This window comes from Hibiscus syriacus, unplaced genomic scaffold, assembly GCF_006381635.1.
Source record: "Hibiscus syriacus cultivar Baekdansim isolate YM2019G1 unplaced genomic scaffold, ASM638163v2 tig00111027_pilon, whole genome shotgun sequence".
NCBI classification, from domain to species: domain Eukaryota; kingdom Viridiplantae; phylum Streptophyta; class Magnoliopsida; order Malvales; family Malvaceae; genus Hibiscus; species Hibiscus syriacus.
In genome coordinates, this window is record NW_024062960.1 from 3171096 (window position 1) to 3187575 (window position 16480).

Here is a 16480-nt window from a genome sequence, read left to right on the forward strand (position 1 = left end):
CAATATATTTCTAAAGAGTAATCACCCTTTACCCTATTCATGCCTGCTTCAAATCTATAGCAGTTAAAACTCATTTCCATGATTTTCATGTTATACAGTAAATTATGAATACAGTGGTGCTGTTGGTTGCTTGCTCGCAGTTGGCTACCTCCGAGTATTGTTTAATGAATAGCAATTCTGAGCTCACTTTATATTTGACCTTTGCTTGTTTATATTGCTATATGCCTATATGTGCAATGTGTTCACCATCTGCATTCTGCAATGCATATTCGTTAAACATTCCTGTTTCCTTGCATGTCTAGGTGGGTTGTAAATCATTACAAGTGGATTTTTTGGAAACTTGCGTGCTATGAGAGGGGCTATTCTTCCAAATGTGCTGGAAAATTTTTGACAATTCACAATGTATTTGAGGAGTTAAAGTACAGGCATCCTATTACAGTCAGTAGCATTTTTGCTCTGAACTTTTTATTTGGCAAGATATATATACAAAGACAATTTATAATCCATCTTTTTAGATATGAGAGGGAAGTAAATCATGGTCACCGTTCTGCAATAAAGAAAATACTCGAAGGGGATGCTTCGCCTTCTTCAATGTTGGTGCTATGTGTTTCAAGAATTCAATCAAGTTCTGAACCGAAGATGGAGACCAATCTAGTGATAACAAATGGAGCTCATAATAGTGGTAATGCAAAAGTGGAACTAACAGATGGGTGGTAGGTAAATTCCAATTTTGTTGCTTATATTACATAGGAAATTTTGGTATGTAAAAGATGTCTACTTACAGGTATTCCATGAATGCTGTTTTGGATCTATTGCTCTCAAAGAAGCTTGCTGCTAGAAAATTGTTTGTGGGTCAGAAGCTGCGGGTAATATGTTCATTTATGTTTCAATTTCCCTTTTCAATTAGAGAGTTCTGGAAAAATTCCTCCGTTCTTATGTGCTAATTTGTCTTTTGAAGATACGGGGAGCAGGACTGTATGGTTGGCTTGGGCCAGTTTCACCCCTTGAGGTTCTTTCCGATTTCAAGTTTTACGAGGAAATTAAATTCTTGAAATGCATTTTTTCATTTCTTCTCCTTTCTTTGAATTTCAGGCATCCAGTGAAATTAATTTAGTTTTGAACATGAATGGGACTTTTAGAGCTCATTGGGCTGATCGACTTGGATTTTGTAAGAATTATTTAAATTTTTTTGCTAATTTAAAGTCTGTTTACTTTTTTTTATAGGAATTGAAGGCCTCGTTAAAAACCTCCTTCATGATTAAAGGAGCTTATAGAGAAGCTCCTTAATCAGCGGGGAGGAAAAGAGTGCCTTAAGATTTCATTAACCATAGAAAAAATACACGATACAACCAGGTAGCCACCCCAAAATAAACAAAACACCAAAAACAACCTCAAACAATCCTATCAGAATCAACCTAATCCAACAAAACAACAACAACAACCTAAAACAATAGACTGGCCAAACTAAAAGCCAAAACGTGGCCCGATAGACTCCCAAACAAAACAAAACAACAATAATAAAAGCCAAGGGAAACAGCTGACTAAAACCATAGAAGCCAACTTCTAACACAAAAGCCACCAAGCTTTCTCAAGATAAGAATACAAAAAAGCATGCACATAGCCACCTTTCCACCACATTAACTCGTCTTGTCGGCTAAGACCATCCAAACTTCCAGCTCCAAACAATAAGCATGATGCAGATCACCTGAAACTTCTACTCCTTCCCCGCCATAGTCTTCCGAAATCATATACACTATTGAGACATTAGACTCACAACCCAATTCTTTCCCAAATTGCAAGTAATCAATCGCATCCTTCTGTTGGGACTGCCCCAATGCTGGAAAGTCAGAATCATATATGAATCTGCCATCAATAACAGACACCTCTTCCTCCCACTGCACCTTATTCTGATGACTCTTGCTTCGGTAACCCCTATACTTTCTTTTGGGAGCTGTAAAATTCTCTTGAAAAATTTGGTTAGATCTATATTTGTTGCCAAAACCCTCCTTAGGTCTCATGTACTGTCTTGCGTTACCCTTTGGATTTTTGTATCCGCAGTTGTAAGAAAGGCCCTCATGAATCCCATCCTCCACCACCCTTAACTCAACTCGACCATCCAACATGGGGAAATCATTATAATAATCCTTCGAGCCCTCAAAAGCACACGCAGGCTCACTACTTTTCCTGTAAGCATCTTCTTTCTCCATCTCCGCGTGAACCAACAAATCCACTTTAACCTTTAGGCTCACATCTTCCAATTCCCTTGACACTAAGCGACCATCCAGGATGAGAAAATTAAATAAATAATCCTTACTCCCCTCATAACCACGTGCAGGCAAACAACTGTCCTTAAAGACATCCACTGCTTCTCTCTCCGCGTGCACCAGCAATGTCTCGTGTTCCCTCACTTCCTCAAGTTGTGAAAGAACCATCCCCTGACCCACAACGGCACTCCTCGAACCCATCATCAAATCCTCGCCTATGTTCCTGTCCTCCACACCCTCACCCGACAAGAAGTTGCCTCTAGCGCTACTCCCCAGACAACAGAAATTTTTTTCTTCTTTCTCAGAACACCTCTCGGCAGACTGCACCTCCGAAGAGTGCACGAATCTTCCTGCATCTTCAGCACCCACCTCCAGCTCAGGAAACTTAACTGGAGAGACACCAACGAGCTCCCCCACCTTGGATAATGGGGATGCGACTGCCTCTTCCAACGAAGATGACTCTACCCACTTAATTAAAAATCTGTACCATCCTACCAAGCTGTCTTTGAGAGTTGAGAGCTTACTCTCGTCAACAGAACCAACAATGGGAGCCTCCGTAGGACTAACATCCTCCACTACACTCTTTCCCTCGACTGAATATGGACCAGAGAACTTCTTCCTCCAGAAATTATCACAAGGATGATATCTCGCCATGAAAACTCTAACTTTGTTACCTTGAATCCAAGATCTATCAACACAGTTGATAGCCTTCCTCGCGTCCTCCAGTCCGGTGAAACGAACAAAACCAAACCTACTTCTTCCCTTGCTTCTTTTACTATTAATGTCTATAGGTAAAGGTTTTGGTTCTCCTCTGGCATTTAGGTGTATCAAGAGTGATGGGGTTCAGTCCCTTTGACTTTAGTTGGAGTTACTCGGATATACCCTGTTCTCTATAGGGAGAGGTAACTTTTAAGCGATTTGTCTGCAGTTTTAGGTAAAAATGGAACTGCATGGGATGCTTTAAGTTTAAATATGTTGTTCTTTTTCCTTCTAGGTTGAGAAATGGGGGATCAATTGTCAGATCTGAGAGGATGGAGAGTAGAATGGCGCAACAGCACAATCAAAGGTGACCATTATATTCAGCGCACGTTTTAAAATGTTAGAATCCGCCTTTTTAATTTGTAATTTCGTATCATAGTGGTGTGGAGCTTAGATGTAATGCATTGAATTGCTGCATTTTATCAATGCATGCACATGGTTTTCAGCAGTAAGCCTTTAGCCAGCGTTTTGGTGATCAACTTCAGTTTTTTTTGCTTTTACCAACTAATAGAGTTCTTTATTAGACTTAGTATTGTTTCCTTGATTTTTTTTTTGATAGAAAGTATTGTTTCCTTGATGAAAACTGTTTTTATAAGAAAGAATTGCTATGCCTTTCAACTTAATAATAATTCTTTCTTCACTAGACATATGGGTTTACTAGACATTTGGTTATTCTGATTCTATCAATGCTTGTGGCATAAAGGTCTATGATGTGCTCTTAAGAATATCAACTGGTTAATGCCACCGGTATGATTCTTCTTAATATCTTTAAGAATATCAACTGGTTAATGCTACCAATGTGAAATAATAGAACCGGTACTCTATCAGGAAATCTTTGAAGTTATGGTTTAAAGGTTGTGTACTTGTGAGTTCTTGTAGATCATGCTTGATCTTTTCCTGCTGCAGGTGTTCAGTTCTTGTAGATCATGTTATATCTGAGTATCAAAGAGGGGTAAATTGCTCTCTTATCCATAATGACAGTGAGAGTGAAGGAGCGAAAATCTTAAAAATTCTCGAGACATCTGCTGAGACAGAAGTCCTTATGGCAGAAATGAGTCCCGAGCTACTAACTTCCTTTGCTACATATAAATCAAAACTTGAGGTGCATTTAAGCTCTTTGCTTGAAAGAAGGATCTTATAATGGATTGATATTTAACCATGCAGATGTGAGTGTAGGCTACCAGACAGAGATGGAGAAATCAATTGAGAAAGCTCTAGAGCAGGCTGGCTTGAATGATCGAGATGTTGTCCCATTCATGAGGATAAGAGTTGTTGGATTAACTAACAGGAATTATCATGAAAAGGGATGACATAAAGAAGGAATAATAACCATTTGGAATCCAACAGAAAAGCAGGTGAATCTGAAACTGTATCTTGCTCTACTTTCTTCTTCATCTCCTTGTTCGTGCGGGCTGTCTCAGTTTCTGCTCTTACAAGCATTTGCTATACAATTTATTGAATAGTTTGATTATGAAGATAAGTATGACTGAAACAGGAAAGTGAGCTAGTTGAGGGGCAGGCATATGCCGTTTCTGGGCTTATACCAATGAACTCAGGTTCAGAAATCCTTTACTTACAAGCCCGAGGATCTACCACCAAATGGAAACCTCTATCTCCCCTGGCAATGGAAAGCTTTGAGTAAGTTTTCATCTGCATTCTGTTTACCACAATTGGTTCCTGGCTTCCAACTCATGTGTGTCCTAACAGGCCATTTTTCTGCCCGCAGAAGTCAATGAAATTGTCAAATTTAGGTGAAAGTTCTCTTTCCAGGTGAATCTCTCTCCTCTACTTCATGTTCAAATACCTAGCTATTTTCTTATGAAGATCTTGGTATCCTCACTCACGTTTCATTTATGTTATTCAGTGAGTTTGACATTGCGGCATATGTTGTTTATGTGGGAGAAGTCTACACAGCTTCTCATCAGAAGAAACAGTGGGTTTTTGTGACAGATGATTCCATTTCTGATTTACAATCAGGACTTTCAAATTCTTTACTTGCTATCAGCTTTTGCTCACCATCAATTGATGATGACTCATTTGCACCAATCAACTCTAACCTTGTAGGATCCATGGTGAGTTGTATTTGTTTTAAAATACAGAATGGGATTTGCTTTTTAAACCGATCAGATTTAAAAAAATGCAAAAAAATGTTGGTAGAAAATTAGAAATGCCAATTGATACACAAGGACTATTCGACCTAACTGCGTACTAGATAAATATTTTGATAACGATGCTTTATCTAACTGAGAACTTCAGGTAAATTAAGTTATGAGGTATGTACTCGTGCAAATCAATTATTAAGCCAATGCATTATTGGTTTGCCTTCTGACTGCAGCATTACAATCTACAAAAACATTCACTCTCCTCGTTTAAAGGCTACAGAAGTCATCATTCTTTCTTCTCCATTTCGACTTGTTTTGTTTAAATAGTGACTCTAATTGCAAAATCTTTGCAGGTAGGCTTCTGCAACCTTATTAAGAAACCAAAGGATCAAATGAATCATCTTTGGGTCGCAGAAGCAACAGAAAATTCTGCATATCATTTAAATTTTAATCCTTCAATTTCTCACCTTAAAAGTGCTGGTGCTTCTGTTCAGGCATGGGCAAAGACCTCTAACTCGGTACGCCCTATCGAATTTAGAAGTTATTTGACAGGCTTTATTCCTTGGTGCTGGTACTTTATTTAACTTTACTACTTGGCTTGTTCATGCAGATTATCAACGAACTCCGGAAAAAGGTTTTATTTGTTACTGGCAACTGTGAAGGCTAGCTAGCATGGGAAGGAGCTGATTTGGAATTTTGGACTGACCAACACCAACAGTAAGCACCCTTGCATATCAAATGGATGCTTAATCTTGGATTGTTTGACATCAAAGATGAAAGATGAGGTAGCTATATGTATTAGTCGTCTCTTTTCAGGGTTAACTTTAAATGCAGAAGGCTAGTTTATTTCCTTTTATCGGTTGTGTTCTCGAGAAATATTGGAAACTGATATGGGGTCCAGTTTATAAACTTTGATATCAGACACGTAGCTTGATTTTGTTAAAAATAGGGTAAAATACACCCTCAGGTCACTCAGTTATTAGTTTGGTTACAAATGGTTTTTTTCTTTCTAAAAGTTACAATTTAGTCATTGAATTAAATTATTATTACAAATAGATTATTGACAGTTAAATATTAGACAGAATGGTGATGTGGCTTGGTATAATAATAGTTTTGGTCCTTATACATTTTACCAATTTGGTTTTCTTTCAAAACAATTCAACAAATTTAACCCTTAATATTTTAAAAATCTATCAATTTAATCTTTGTTCTTCTAAATTGTTCTTCTCCTAGAAATGTTATATTACTTTCCTTTTACTTTCTTGGTATAATAAAAGTTTAACAGTAACTTGTTGCTTTACAATAGAATGTAGTTACCCAATTGCTGATTTGATTCTATGGGCTCGTTTGGTTTGAAAGTATCACAAAAAAGAACTAAATTAATGAACGATTGTATGCAGGTATTTTGTACAACACCCCAGCGAGAAAGCTGAATGCAATCCTTTTCAGTTTTGGGGTTGAAGAACTGAGTTGGCCTGATAGCAATGCAGACAGATCACAATGATGTTATGTTGCAGCAGCCGGTTCAATTTTGGTAGGACTATAAATTGCATTTTCCTTTTCCCATTCTCGAACCAAATCTATGGTTTCCCATAAATACAAATTTGGATGTAAAAGGAGAAAATAGGATAATTTATTTTTGTTAAAATTTGGGCTGTCAATCAACTGGGACTGCCTAGTGTTAGCCTTCAATTTTTGTACTCTTGGTCCATGCATACTCGTTGTAAAGGTACTACTTTGATTCCCTCGTTTTATTTTATTTTGTAGGAGTATTATATTACATATATTTTGATACCATTATATTATATTATGTATATATTTTTATTATATTATTTGTTAGGTAAATGTTTGGACTTTTTAACTATTATTTTATTTGTTTGACTCGATCTAGAAAATTAGTTAGAAATATGATCATGGTCTCTTTCGATCTATTTTTTTAATTAATCACTTGAGTTTGATCTATTGATCGACTAATTCAGATCGGATTTTATAGGAGCCCATTATAGGGCGACCCTTTCAACCTAATTTATTTCATTCAGAAATGCCAATGTTTGAATCCCTAACTTTGCTTAAAGAATCTTGTGTTTTATCTTATTAGATTAATTGATTGTTGGTTCTTCGATCTAATTTAATAAAAAAATTTAAAATAAAAATAATTAAATAAAATGTTGATTTATTCAAATTAATGACATAAAATCAAAGTAAAATTCGATATAATATCAAAATTCCAATATTTTATATGCTGTTTTTTTCTATTTTCCCTTAAACTCTAACTAATATGTACATAAAGATATCTTAAAGCCTTAGTTGCAGAGTGCAAACACAAGCATACTTTTTGACTAATATTTTATTTTTTTTTATTTTCACTTATCTAATAATTTTAAATTTATATAAAATTAAAAGAATTTTATATTATGTAATAAGATTTTATTTATATATATATATATATATATTATAAGATTATTACTTATGTGATTTTTCTGCAAAAATAAAATTTTACATTCTTTATATAAAATTATACGTTTATCTTTAATTACCAAATTACCGAGGATATTTGTCAATCAAAAACCGACGAAGATAACTGTACATGTAATAACCATGAAAGTGTTGCAGCAGAAACTTTCTTGTCACTAGGGCTGGGGCATTCCCATGATGTCGACTTGATGCTATCACTCTCCCTTCCTAATTTGTAAACTATGCATAAGCTTTAAAATATTATAATTGAGTCATTAAAATATTAAAATTATATCAATTTAATAATTCCTTATATTTTTAAAAAGAGGATTAATTTACCCATTTTCCAAATTGATAGAGAGTTGAGATATTTACACCGTCTGCATAATCTTAAGGTTTTTTTAAAGAATAAGTTACCGAATTCTAAGGTTGTTTAAGTATGAGAAAAATAATCTTTATCTTACTCGTGTATAGTTATTTTACGTTAAATTAATCAACATTCAATTGAACCTTAAATTTACCGTAAATACCTCATCATAAACTATTTAACTTTCAAATTATTTCCATCTTAATGCATCACTAGCAAACAATTCTAGTTTTTTTTAGCTTATCCTTCTAAAGCAAGATGGTAAGGTTTTCTTTGGTTGTATTTTCATTAGCGATGATTCTTTCAATTCAGTTTATAATAGGTTTAGAAGAGGACGAGGTTCAAAAAGAACTCCCCCATGAAGAAGAAAAAGTAATGTTCTTTATAGTTTTCGGAAACATTATTGAGAATTTAGTGAATGTTGGATTGGTAGATCATAGTGTTATGAAGAATAAAATTGTTGAACGTGAGTTCGATGAAGCCTATAAAAAGGCTAAAGAAAACAGAAATCCTTTGTCAGTTAAAGTATCCCTCGAAGATGAAAAACAACTTTTTTATGTAACTTTGGAGTACACCCTCGAAATGTTGACAAGCACTGGATTAATAAACAGCGATGTTGTGTACAAGAAACTCTATCCAGGGGAAGAAAAGGCTTTAGCACCCGAATTTGATTCATTGATCACCCAAGCCATTGAAAAGGCTCGAAGTGTTAATAAAGATAATGATGAGAGTTCAAAGGTTAGACATGTACTCTAATCGCAATAAGAGATTCTGGGTTCGAGCAGTTGCAGGATGTGAACATTATCGCTTAAAGGTATTCGTTCGGATTCGTCGTTGAATCTTTATGTAAATGCCTAAATATAATTTTTAGGTTTTCTTGATTTCTTCTTTGCATATGTTGCCTCTCCCTCCCTCTTTAGTGCTTGTCTTATTCTCCCCATCTATAGCTGTGTTCTTCTTCTTCTTCTTCTTCTTTTGTTTTTCTTTTTTTCCTAATATTGTATGCTCCTTATCTTTGGGGTATTTGTTCTTACTCTTTAAAACTTTTTTTCTTCCAGTTTCCCCCCTCATTTTATTATTTATTTGTTCCAATAACTGAAATATAAAGTTCAATGTTTTACATATTCTTTGTCCTATATTTCAGTCTTTTATAATAAAGTTTTATAATATTTTCTACATGATCCAGATATTCAATCGAATAAGAGATGTCACAAATTAACTATAAAACGATTTCAAATTCAATCTTGATAAAATTTAATCAATAAAACTCAATTATCATCATTGGGGGACCAAATTACATCATTTACAATCATACAAACACATTCAACAATATATATTTCTAATCCAAACAAACAATATTCTAAGAAAAACATCAAGAGTCAAGATTCAGTGATATTGATACCTGCAAGAAGGTATCAATACTAATAATATGATATTGATACCTTCTTGCTGGTATTAATATTTTTTCAAAATTCTAAAAAATACATGAAAAATAATGGATATCAATAATTTTCATGTAGATATTGATTCATAATCTTATATGTTGATACTCTATGCAAGTAACCAAGTTAAACAAGGTTACTGAATTTTTTGAGCTAAATAATTTAATAGAGTATCAATACCCTTTATGTAGATGTCGATACTCTACAATTGATGGGCCTAACTTAAACAGTTTGTGAGAGTTGATTAATTTAAACACTTGATATGTACCTTAATGATATGAGAAAACATGCTTGTAACATCAAATTTACCTTTAAAGTATGATTTAATCCCTTGTGTCCTTAGAATGCATTTTTATATAGGTATATTTTCAATTAATTTTTAGTTATTTGAGCAAGTATGCTTCTAAAGGGTACTTAATTCTTCCAAAATGCCTTGGCAAACCCTTGAATAAGTTTCAAATACATTAAAAGGTTTAATTGAACATTATAAAGCTTCATTGTTTCTGGGGATGGATTGAAGGAGGTGGGTGGAGGTAGTCATTCCTCTGAAAATTTCTAATTAGTATATATTTTAGATTTTTTTTTGTATTTTTAGTTGATAATCTATTTTCGACCCGCTAGAGTTTTAGAGGTTCTCCACCTTCTAAAATTTTAAAAAAGTTTGCCCTCTAGCATAAGAACTTGCGTTCGTCCCTGATTGCATCAATTAGATAAATTTAACTATGCAAACAATTTCATGCCGATCATGAGTTTATAATATATGATGCTTATTCATACATATATCATACTTTCATATTCAACCAAATTAACCTATAATGCATATGTATACATATCAGCATGATTCAATCATCATACTTATCATAACAATACATCTATCATGCTTTCTAAGCTAAAACTAACTACCACTTAGTCCATCCCTCATGTCATGCATCTATGATCCTTGATCACACTAGTATGCATCATAAATCATAAATATTAATACATAATTCATATAAACTAAACACATAAGTGCAAACAGAGACCCACAAAACATCAATAGAAGTGTTTTAAGACATCGATAAAGACACAAATATCTTATAACATGTCAACTATACCTAATAAGTTCCACTAATTTACAGAATCAGTTTATTAATTAAATTTAAAGTTCACGAGTTCATCATGTATTCATAGCTGCAGGGACGAACACAAAATTCAACACTAAGGGACAAATTTATAAAAGTTCAGTGGATGAATACAAAACATCAATAGAAGTATTTAAGTTCATGTTTTTTCCAGGGCGGATCTTTTGGGCTTGGAATTTTGAGTTTGATTTTGGGTTCGAGTTTATGTTATGTTTTAGTAATTGAATGGATATCTTCGATTTGAGGTAACCCGTAATTTTAATCATTTCATTCTCATTTTCATTTCCACGTCCAGTCAACCCAACCAAGGGAGCCGATCACAGTTATAATTAACAGACAAAATAAAATTTGATATTTACAAAAGATGGAACAGTAATTCATTCCACACATCAGGCACACCAGGTAAGCACCAGTGTATGCAGTCAGAGTAGCTTGCAGGGTTTCCCAATTGCTGCGGGCTCAGTGTCTCCCAGAATTTCCTATAGATGGAAGGGTGCCCATCTTTTCGATATTCCGAGAGCTGTGTGATGTTGATAACCGATACCTTTGAACCCAAACGGGAAACCAAGTTATCCACCATGCGCATGGTAGCCAAGTCCGGACCACTTCCCCAGTACCCCTCCCGATCGATAGGTCTCGTTCAGTTTCCTTCATTTCCAGCTTCCCACTCTCTTTTCCTAATCATGTCAAAATGTTAGTAAAAAACTCATATCAGATGCCGAGCACCAAATGGGATTCAAAAGCAAATATGATCCTCTGAGATTGCATAGTTTTCATGCAAGTAACAAATGTATACGTTGTCTCAAATCACAGCAGAAGCATACCATAGAGGCTTTATTTCTCACACAACTCTATGCGAGTACAGCCCGACGATAGTCGTGTTAACGTCTCTATGTGAGTACAGCTCGACTATTAATCTTAGAATTCCTCAATCTTTGCTTCAAATGCCTCTATGCTATGATTTATGGCATACAATAAGTTTGCAGGCTTTCACTAGATTACTTATCCGGGCAATAGTCCTTGTAGTGCCTCCATGATGCACTATTAGTCTTAGAATTCATCTATCTTTGCTTCAAATGTCTCTATGCTATGATTTATGGCACCCAATAAGTTTGCAGGCTTTCAATAGGTGATTTATGCAGATGATATAGATAAGCATAGAATAATTCAGTTTAGGGGTAAAGATCCATCCTCACCAGAAATGTGTCGGTGACATCGTAACGAAAAAGACACGTTTCTTGAGGGGAATGACCTTTGATGCTACCCAGTCTGCCCAAGCTCCAATGGCCAGTTCCATTGCTCCTAACCCGTTGAGCTCCTCGCTGGCTCCACTTTCCTCCTCACCACTCCACCTGCAAAAGTTGCAAGCATACTAGGGAATTCAACACATCTTCAAGTTATCTCCACCGTAATTAAACTAGAACCGATCAACCATCATACGTACAACAGCTTAACTGGGCCTTGTCTCCACCATAAGTATGAGTTAAAAACTAATATGTCTGCAATGCTCCCACTGTGCTGAATGCTTGAGTACTGAATCTGGACGGATAATTCGTTCAGCCAGTCTGTGTTTCACCGGATCATAAGAATTTGACTCGACCAGTAGCGGAGCCCAGAGAAATTCCACTGTCGCATTATATTCTGGCAAACGACACAAGAATAGAACAATCACCAACGATGTGCTGCGATATCAGATAACCAAGATCTATCACCTGCATTATATTCATTCTTTCCTAGCTTACCTCTGCTCTGAAAATTGTGAGCTGAGCATTAGGAGTCATTGATCTCTTATTTTCCGGGATCACCGACTGCAACATACACACCATTGAGATCCATTGGTTTCTATTCAGAGAATCTCCCACAAACATTAGTCTCTTCCCTCTCAACTTCTCCCACATTTCGATCGCATTCCATATGCACAAAGGAGGGAAAAATCACATCCCATTCTTCACATTGCATCAGTTGCTTATGTTGTTCTTGTTCGGACTCGGAGTCTACATTTTCTTGAAGTACAAACATGTCCGACACTCCAATACATGGATACAGGGATATGACCTCCGAGTATCCTCCGAAGAAACGAAAAAGCGTAGAAAAATCTACCTAATCCTTTGTCAAATACATAACCTTATCTGAGCTAGTATCCGAGTCCGAGTAACATAGTTAATTGCTGCCTACAATACACCCAGTTCACTAACAAAATACAAGCAACCGAAAGGGCATTTTACCTCTTCAAGTTGCAGCCATGAGGCTGCCATCTCCAGTGCTGATACTGCAAATCGGAACTCCCATGCTTATGACACGCCAACTGCTCCGACATGTACGGACACTCGGACTCTTCGTAAAGCGGGTACGATTGATTATCAAAAACCCACTTTCCGGAGAACAAATCACAGCTCACTTGGCTTACACTCCGCCGCCGACCCGATTCCCCATCCAGGTCGGCCCACCGGATTTTCTTCCCACTGAAGTTCCTAGTAGAGTTGCAGCCACTGAATCTATCCAAAACCTCTAAAACCCCACATAAATAAATACCCAAATCCCAGTTATTCTTCGATCAAAAGAAGAAGAAACAAAAGGTTGAAGATAGATAAAACACACCTGAAGCTCGTCGAGGAAGATTTTGTTTGACATAAGTAAATGGAGTTGGTTGACTGCTGGGAACATGATCCGTGCTTTCATGGATTCGTTGAATGCTGAATTCGTTGTAGAGAACTGAACAAGCTATGAAAACCAAAAGTACAGCGAGTAAAGGGAAGTGTGGTTTCTTTCTGCTCCATTTACTCGACATGGACATGGTTCGCGGCATAGCCATGGGATCAAGCAGATAGCAAGAAGGCTCTGCCACTCAAACAAAGATGTAATTACTCCTTTTGGTTACTAAAAATAAAAGGCTTTAAGTTAGGAGAATTCGAGTTTGATAATCATTACTTTTAATTAAAAAAAAGTTAATGGAATTTGGGTGGTTAATAGTTTCTTAATTAGCTGTAATTAAGGTTGGATTATTCATCTTTGTTCCCACATTGATTGGAGGTTGTGTCGTAATTATTTATTCGGGAATCATATATATATATATACTGATTTATTTTCATAGTTTAATTTCAAGTCTATGCAAAGTTGTTGGGCTAATTTGAATATTTCTACCAAATGATTGTTAGGTATAACTATTTCTTTGTTAATCTAGGTTTTTAAAATTGTTTATATTTTTGAAATTAAGTTTGTGTTAGGGATTATATTGAATATAATCTAAAATTTAATTAAATTAATTTAAATCATTTATACTAAACCTTTAAATTTATTTTTCACCTTTTTCAAACCTTAAATTTTTATTTTTATTTATTTATTTTGATTAATCGGGGTAAATACAATGTATTATATGTTCAAAGATAACTCTCAACTATTTAATATTAAATGCTCATACGCATGATATTCCTAGTACTCGAACCCGAAACCTCAAGAAATAACAATAATTTATTTATTGCCTAACTCACTTGATTCGTACTTATTTATTAAATTATAACAAAGGTAAGAAAAAGTAATATATTTATTTAATTATTTTATATATTTATCAATATTAAGTCATGTATTTTGTCTTTTAGTGTAAAATATAAAAAAAAGTTAAAAAGTGAAAATATTAACAAATTATATAAAATGAAATTTTGTTTAGCAAGTTATATATATATATATATATATATTGCAATTCCTTCATTTACCAAGATCATAGATTTTTTAAATTCATCTAAACTTCTAAAGTTTCATATCCTTAGCTGGTTGCGATCTTTGATATTATCATAATAAGCTCACATAATCAGTTGACAATCATGTCTATTATCTTATCAATCTACGAATAGTAATCATCATGATTCCTAGGTTGGGACTAACCGTAGAAACATATATATAAATTATCATGCAAGATTGAATTTCTCCCCCCACCACATCTTCATCTTCAACTCTCTTCTTCTATCAAGTAACTATTTATACTATCCGTTCAACCCGATAAGATGAACCTGTCAAAACCACCATAATCACATTCTTTACTTAAATGGTTGAAAGTGTACACAAATTAATAAAAGGATAAATTAGTTGATGTAAGCTTAACTGTTGTCATAAATTTTTATCGATTGATTGTAAAATACAAGAAAAAGATCCAAAAGTTCAAATAATTTTTTCTGAAAAGTTCGAGGATTAAAAGTATTTGGAGGTCTTCTATGGAAGCTGCTCTCAACCTAGTGTTGGGGGCAGCCTACTATCTTACCTCCCCTTACCCCATTACATATGGGAACAAGGGACAATCATTTTTCTTGAGCCGGACTAGATTAAGCTGACCAAACCAGCATAACTCGTCCAAGTGATGGACTCTCTTTCCTGTAATCTGATTACATTTGCTTTACGCTTTAGATCGAAATCGAGGCATAGGGCCAAATAAATGCAAGAATAAAATTACTTGCGGCAAAAGTTACTGTTGTTTGGTTGATGGTGTGTCTGGTATATTTGTTTCATCCTCAGCGAAGAAGCTTTAGTAGCTGTCCAGCTCAGTTGGTAGAGCACAAGGTTCTTAACCTTGAGGTCGTGGGGATCGAGTCCCACGGAGGGCATTTCATAATTCGGAGGTCTCTTACGGAAGCTGCCCTCAACCTGATGTTGGGGGTAGCCTACTATCTTACCTCCCCCTTACCCCATATATATGGGAAAAAGGGACAGCCACTGTGGAAACTTGATCCCCTGCCTCGATCTCATCGATGTTGCCGACTGTTGGAGTACCTTTCCGATTAAACAAGATATCCGATCATCTTTGTGTTCTTTCACTTCTGTAACTGAGAAGGTGGATATATAGTTGAAGTGCTTGATATTATTGAAATCAGATTGAAAGCCTCTCTATTTCTCTCTAATTATCGAGGGCAATTGCTCGGTTGGACTTGTAGGCGATCGAATGTTCTCCCCCACGATGGTGGTGCTGCATAATGAAGATATAAATGCTGTGTCTTTTCGTTGTTGTTGTTGTGCCTTGTGCTTCAAGGATGTTCTAGACATATATGTGAAGAATCGTGTGTTTAGGACCATATCCCAGTGAGGACAGTTGTCTAGGTTTGTCTAAGTTTTAACTGCAACGGAGAAAACCGAAAAATGTCACGACCCGTCCACCGGCAAGCTACTCTCATTTCTCCCTAACAAATTATGCTGATATAGTGCCCATAAGTCGATATCGTTCGCTTTGAATGCTCACCGGAACAAAGCCAGGACCTCCTACATATAGGAGTTCATTCGCACAACATCAGTATCACGAAAAGGGCTCCCAAGAAGATGTACTTTCAGGTGATAAGGCGCATAGGTGTTGGTGTGCACCCTAAGAGAACAACACCGGTTAGCGTTCACAACGCCGAGGCGATCACGTCCCAAGAAAATGAGTGACTTGCCGGTAGCCGGATTACGACAAAAGGGTTTTCATAAAAAAAACTTGATAGTTAGCTTGGCTTAAAACATAAACTGAATCTCCAATGAAAGGCCCTTTTGCTTCTTCTGGTTTTGTGAGCAGCTGATGACGGACGAGAAGAATGAATCATATTCCACATCACTTGTATATCTTCGTACTCGGCACAACACTCCAAGTCCTTGTAAAGCCCTAGCAGCCCCCGCCTTTTCTCTGTCATTATTGTCAATATTAGCATCAGAAATAGAATCCAACAGATTTGATTTGCACACTTTTAAGAGCCTAAACAGAAATCATAAGTACATTTACCTTCACCCTTGGGCCTCAGATGCATTTTGACCTTTAAAACTATACGTTTCGTCGGAAAAACAACGGACCGATTAAACCGAAGCCATCCTCTCCACTTCATCTTTAATTCTGCAAGTAGCTCCTTAGCTTCTCTAATTTCCAGCACCCTATATATAGAATACATATATTTGTGTGTGCTTCCATTCCTGAACTTCCCGTTACCCATTAAACTAATGCTGGTAAGCAAAACAACTATAT

The 16480-nt window shown here is 35.8% G+C and overlaps 2 pseudogenes; one reads left to right on the forward strand and one right to left on the reverse strand.

Annotated features, from left to right (window-relative positions):
• The first annotated feature begins 871 nt into the window (after positions 1 to 871).
• Positions 872 to 5862, forward strand: LOC120150938 (annotated as a pseudogene).
• A 4913-nt stretch (positions 5863 to 10775) lies between these two features.
• Positions 10776 to 13382, reverse strand: LOC120150846 (annotated as a pseudogene).
• Positions 13383 to 16480: the final 3098 nt, after the last annotated feature.